The 6461-nt window shown below is 34.8% G+C and overlaps 1 long non-coding RNA gene across 1 annotated transcript; it reads right to left on the reverse strand.

The window, feature by feature from the left end:
* Positions 1–2610: 2610 nt before the first annotated feature.
* On the reverse strand, positions 2611–5138 carry LOC145813400 (uncharacterized). Its single transcript, XR_014356420.1, has 3 exons — positions 4717–5138; positions 4550–4617; positions 2611–2784 (listed from the first exon to the last, which is right to left on the reverse strand). It is a non-coding gene; the product is annotated as an uncharacterized LOC145813400 (long non-coding RNA).
* Between the last annotated feature and the right edge of the window lie 1323 nt (positions 5139–6461).

Genomic DNA, 6461 nt, shown 5'->3' on the forward strand with positions numbered 1-6461 from the left:
AATAGATAGAGTATTGGTGGATCCAAGATGGATGGAGGTGTTTAATTTAAAGTTATGAGGTTTACCAAGGTTAATCTTAGATCACAGTCCATTACTTCTGATGGAGGATGATAGGGACTGGGACCCAAAGCCATTTAGATTCCTAAATGCCTGGTGTTTACATCATAATTTTTTCTCTTTTCTGGAAAAAACTTGAAAAGAGTCAGTGGTTACTGGTTGGGCTAGTTTTATTTTACAGAATAAGCTGAAGCTTTTGAAACTGGCACGTAGAAAGTGGAATCAAGAGGTGTTTGGGAGTGTGTCACACAAATTGAAAGTAATAGAGGAGAGGCACACAACCTTGATCTTCAAGCTGAGAATATAGTGCTTGACCAATCTGAGAAAGTAAGAAGAAGAGCAACTACAGATAAGGTTTGGAGATTAAATAGGATGATAGAATGGATGTGGCTACATAAATCAAGGTTGAATTGGAATTTGAAAGGGGATAGGAATACCAGATTTTTTCACGTGATGGCTAAGGGCAGACAATGTACAAATGAAATAACATCTATTACTATTGGTGATACAGTGCTTAAAGAACCTAGTCAAGTGAAGATAGGGATTCTGGAGCACTTTAAGAAGCAGTTTTTAGAGGAGTGAGTGGTTAGACCTAAATTAGGTGGTCTATTTAAATTAGTACAAAGTAGTCTAAATTATGGAAGACTGGAAGCAGAGTTCTCAGAGGCAGAAATCAAGGCAGCAGTGAAGGATTGTGATGGAAACAAGGCACCTGGGCTAGATGGCTTTAATATGCTATGTTTTCAGAAATTCTGGAAGGTGATGAAAGGGGAATTGCTAACTTTATGAAGGATTTTCATTTGAATGGAAGGTTGGTGAAGGGTTTAAATAGTTCTCTTATCACTCTTGTCCCCAAGAAGGAGAATCCTGTAGGACTAGCAGATTATAGGTCCATAGGCGTTGTTGGGCCAGTGTATAAAATTCTACCAAAGGTTTTGTCAAGAAGGTTAAAAGATGTGTTACCGTGCATCATTAGTGAAACCCAATTAGCCTTTATAGGGGGGGAGAAACATTCTAGATGGTGTACTAATTGCTAATGAAGTTGTGGATGAGTGGAAGAAATCTAAAAAGAAGGGAGTGATAATTAAGCTAGACTTTGAAAATGCTTATGATTTAGTTAATTGGGGATTTCTACACTTAATGATGTTGAATTTTGGTTTTGGCAAAAGATGGACTGAATGGATTATGGAATGTGTTACAACAGCTAGGATCTCAGTTCTTGTTAATTGGTCCCCTACTGCTGAGTTTAGTCCCCAAAGAGGAGTTAGGCAAGGTGGCCCTTTGTCGCCCTTTTTATTTAACTTGGTTGCTGAAGGTCTTAACATTTTACTATCAAGGGCATACCAAATGGGAATTACTAAAGGTGTGAAAATAGGTGCAACTGATGTGTTGTTGTCTCATCTGCATTTTGCAGATGATTCTATTCTATTTTGTGAAGCTGAAGAGGAGGAGGTAAGAAACTTGAAGAGAATATTAAGGTGTTTTGAGGTTATGTCTGGTTTGAGAATAAATTATCATAATAGTCAGGTATGTGGAGTGGGTGTCCCAGAGGAATCTCTAGCTAGGTTTGCATATATTCTAAACTGTAAGATTAAGAAGTTGCCCATGCAATAACTAGGTATGCCATTAGGGGCTAATCCTAATAGAAAAGAAACTTGGAAACCAATGTTGGATAAAGTTCGGGGCAAACTAGCTAGTTGGAAGAGAAAACTCATATCTTATGCTTGAAGGCTAACTTTGATAAAATCTGTTCTTGTTTCATTGCCTGTGTATTATCTATCCTTGTTTAAAATGCCTCAAGGGGTAGTAAAAGTGATTGAGAGGTTACAGGCTTCTTTTCTTTGGAGATGGACTAAAATAAGGAGAATGATACACCTAATAAAGTGGGCTGAATTGTCTAAAAGTGTGGATCAAGGGGGCTTAGGAATGAGAAGAGTGAAGGTGGTGAATGGTTGTTTACTAATTAAATGGTGGTGGAGGTTTGGGTATGAAAAAGAAGCATTGTGGAGAAGGATGATTTATAGCAAGTGGGTTTCAATGAGTGGGTACCCTTTTCTTGCACTAGTATTAATGTATCTAGTGTATGGAAGGGTATAATTAACATTGCTATATCAAACAAGCCTCTGTTGGCATTTTACTTGAATAACTGGCAAATACAGGTTGGGGTTGGAAGGACAGTGAAGTTTTGGTGGGACAAATGGTGTCATACTACCTGTTTAAAAGAGGAATTCCCTAGTTTATTTTTATTGTCACTGGATAAAGATGAATAATTAAGAATAATATATGAAAGGAAGACAGCTGTAGGGCATTGAGTGTTTAATTTTAGAAGAAGGTTGGATGACTGGGAAGACTGTGAGGTTATTCGACTCAGAAACCTCCTGGGAGCTGTTCCTATTTTAGTGGCAGATCAGGTGGATAAACCTGTATGGGAAGCTGAATCATCTGGTGTCACGCCCCAAGCTCCGTGACAACGCCGCACACTCATATAAGTGAGCATGTAAGGCTAAGAATCCAATCACATAACCCACCATGTAAAATACTCAAATTAAATCCTTAATTGTCATAATGCCAAAATCCATAAAAATAAATAGTTCTTATATGAAAATGTCCACCAAGTCCACTAATTTAATCTACTAACAAAACAATAATCCAAGTACTTAAATCATGGTCCCACTCTCGGCACTCCCACATGTAAAAAAAAATCCGCGCAGCTCTACTCTTCAGAATCTGAAAAAAAAATAAGGGTAAGCTAGATAGCCTAGTAAATAACCAACCATCACTGCTAGCTGGATCAAGTATATAAAAATAAGTAAATAAATCGATAACCAATAAATATATATATTTTTTCTACAGTTCAATAAATGAACAATTATTTGTAAGGTGGTTTCATAGCTAAAAATAAACAACGTACAATACATTTTAACTGAAAAGCCAACAAGATAATTCAAAGTAATTCGCTATTCAAATCGATGGTTCGATATTCAGATGGTTCAATGATTTGATTCACAAAACCCAAGTCTTGGCGACTACGATCACTTAGCCTGTGACAAGGCCCAGAACCACACATAGGCCGGTGGTAAAGCCCCAAAAGAAACTAGTTTCTGTGCCAATAAATAACCCCCATTGGCTAGGGTCCAAATCATAGTCAGACTAGAGTGATGTTCAAAAATTCAAGCAATACACAACTTTAAAATAAAATATTCAATATTTTCAGAATAAACATTTGGTACAATTTTCAGAATAGTTTCACAAAATATTCAAATAACTTTCATAATAATATTCGATGTTGTTTTATACTTGACCCATATTTTATTTTAAGAGAACATGAAGGCTATAAATAAATATTTATAATTTTAAACGATTCAGTAGGAATAAAAATGAACCAACAGTGATAGAGGGTTACTTACCTCAAACAGTTAAAATAATATTTCTCAAGCTAATCTCAAATTACCAAGATCCACCTCAATCTCACAAACCTAATAAAATATTACACCGCATAAACAATTATTATGTGCACCCATCTATCTCTTCTTGTAACAACAATAAAATAAATTAACCCAATTGCCTATTAAGAACTCCCACAATTTAGCATCAAAACAAAGCCATCACGGTTTCGGAAATTCTCAACCCATATTATTCTATTGTTGTTTATATACCCGTAAAAATTTGTAATTGCTTGTAGTCAATCGTGTATCCCACAAATACACCACCATTAAACTTAACCCATCACATATCAATCTCAAAATATGAACCACCCAAATGGGATGCAAAATACACTCTAAAATTGAGCAAAATTGAGACCCCCAACATAGACTACATCAATATATCTATTTAATCATATATGCCCATAAAATCATCTATTGATATATTAACACTAAAATCATAGATAGGAATATAATAAAATAAATCTTACCTAAGTGATGAATAAAGCAAAACCACCACTCTTATAAATCCTCCCTCTTCCTTGGTTTGGGTTTCTTTTCTTTAATTTTAAACTTTTCCAAACCCTTGCTTGCTGCCTTCACCTTTAACTCTTCCAAACCCTTTCTGCAGCACAAGCCTCTCTTCTCTTTTTCTTTTCTTTTTTTCTTTTACCTTCTCAAACCCTAGCCGCCTATGGAGCAATTCATAGCCTCTGTTTTGTTTGTTTTCCAAGACTTAAAGCCACAATAGGTGGGCTTATTAACCTAATTTCTCAAAGTTACAAAATTACCCATCTAAGTAATAGGAAATATAATGCCATCTCATAACTAATTCTTTGATATTAATAAATGACTCATATAAGTTAATTTAATTACTAATCTATCCAATAAAATAATAATATTTAAAACTTGGGTTTTACATCTAGAGTGTTTTCTGTGTCCTCTGTTTATAAGGGGGTTTGTGCTTCTGCAGGTCCTAGTATAAGAATAAGCAAACTGATTTGGGTTAAATTTTTGCCTTAAAAAATTCAATTTTTTGAGTGGCTAGCTTGGAAGGGTAGAATTAAGACCTCTGTCTTTCTCCAAAAAATTGGTGAGCTTCAGAATAGTGTGCCCACTCTGTGTGTGTTCTGCCAAGCTGCGAATGAAACAGTGGAACATGTGATGGTGTCTTGCCCTTTTCTCTGGAAAGTGTGAGCTGATATGTTAAATTGGTGGGATGTTCAAGGGGCCTTACCTGGATCTATCGAAGGACTAATTTTATGGTGGGATGGAGAATGCTGTAGCAGTAAAGAAAGAAAGATCTAGCAGGGCATTCCACTGGTTGTGTTGTGGTCTGTATGGAAGCTTAGAAACGATGCTGTGTTCAATGGCTCTAATCCAATCTTGGCTGAGTTATGTGAAGTGATCAAAGTTCGAGTTGCTCTTTGGCTGAAATCATTGTACACTGAACATAATTTCACAGTACAAGATTTTGTGCATAACCTTAGACAAGTGAGAAGGTGCATTTCTGGTAGCTGGCTATGAGATTTTGTTTGGGAAAAGCTGGATGCACAGTTCTGGTGATTAATATAAGGGACGGGTGAATGATCTGATATGGTGCCTGTAGGTGGATGAATTCCTATGCTGCTATGTTGGATGAATTGGTGCCTGTAGGTGGATGAGTTGCTTTGTTGTGCGTATGTTGTTTTGGAGTCCTTTTATTATTTTGGTTGGTTCCTCACCAATTTTGAGGTGCTAGCAAATGATAGGATGGACTTTTTGGTGCAACATAGTTGGGATAATTTAGTTCATCATGATACTTTTGCACTCATTTTTCTTTATTGATGTATTTTGATTAGTCTTTTGTACACCGTGCTTTATATCAATAAAGTTTCTTCTTTGCTTTATATCAATAAAGTTTCTTCTTTGCTGATAAAAAAAAAAAAAACTAAAATTACAGATACCCCCTGAGGTTTGAGAAATTATCTCATATGTCAGTAAGCCTTCTTTTGACATGAGAAGAAACTTTATTGATATGTCAGTAAGCCTTCTTTTGACATGAGATTACTAGAATAAAATAGTTACAAAATGATAAAATAAATTAAAAAATTAATACGATAAAATAATCATAATTATTTTATTTATTTTAAAAAAAAAGTTAAAAAGTCAAAAATTTAATTCAATCAAATTTTTTTAATCTCAAATTAAAAAATAACTCTCCAAACGAAAATAAGGTGTGGCTCATATACGTTACATGATTCCTAATAGGACCTATTTGTCTGCAATGTCCCCTGATAGGACTTGGACACTAATAGAAAAATGCTTAAGATCAGCACTAAAAGGGGATCACTAAAGGGGCACTAATGATGTGACAGTGGGTCCCGCTCACTTTCTATGACTTGTTTTTATTTTTTTATTATTTTTTTATCATTCCCAATATATTAGTACTATTAGTGATATATTTTTTAGTGGTCTAAATCATTGTTGGACACTAATAATATGCTTTGACGGGACGCGTAAGGGAAATCTATTTGTATGTCATGTCGCATGGAAAACGCTCTTCCCTACATTTGCCCTCACTCCGAATCCAATGGCATTGGTCATATTTTTTTAACAAATTCAACCCGCCATTATTTTCCAAACCCATTTAATTAGGGTTTAGAAGTTGACGGCATTGGTCTTTTTTTTTTTACAAATTCAATCCGATCTTATTTTCCAAACCCATTTAATTAGGGTTGAGAACTTGACGGCATTAGTCTTTTTTTTTTTTAACAAATTCAACCTGACCTTATTTTCCAAACACATTTAATTAGGGTTGAGAACTTGACCGAACGAGTTATATTGACATCTCTATCCGCGGACATGATACTTTCCATTGAATCATTATTAATAGAAAAATGTTATGATATATACACTATCTTAAAGAGTGTATCATATATAATTATAAAAGAAAATGATATAATTTCATATTTTCTAAATCATAATAAATAAATAAATAAA

This window comes from Camellia sinensis, chromosome 15, assembly GCF_055761805.1.
Source record: "Camellia sinensis isolate YWXY chromosome 15, ASM5576180v1, whole genome shotgun sequence".
NCBI classification, from domain to species: domain Eukaryota; kingdom Viridiplantae; phylum Streptophyta; class Magnoliopsida; order Ericales; family Theaceae; genus Camellia; species Camellia sinensis.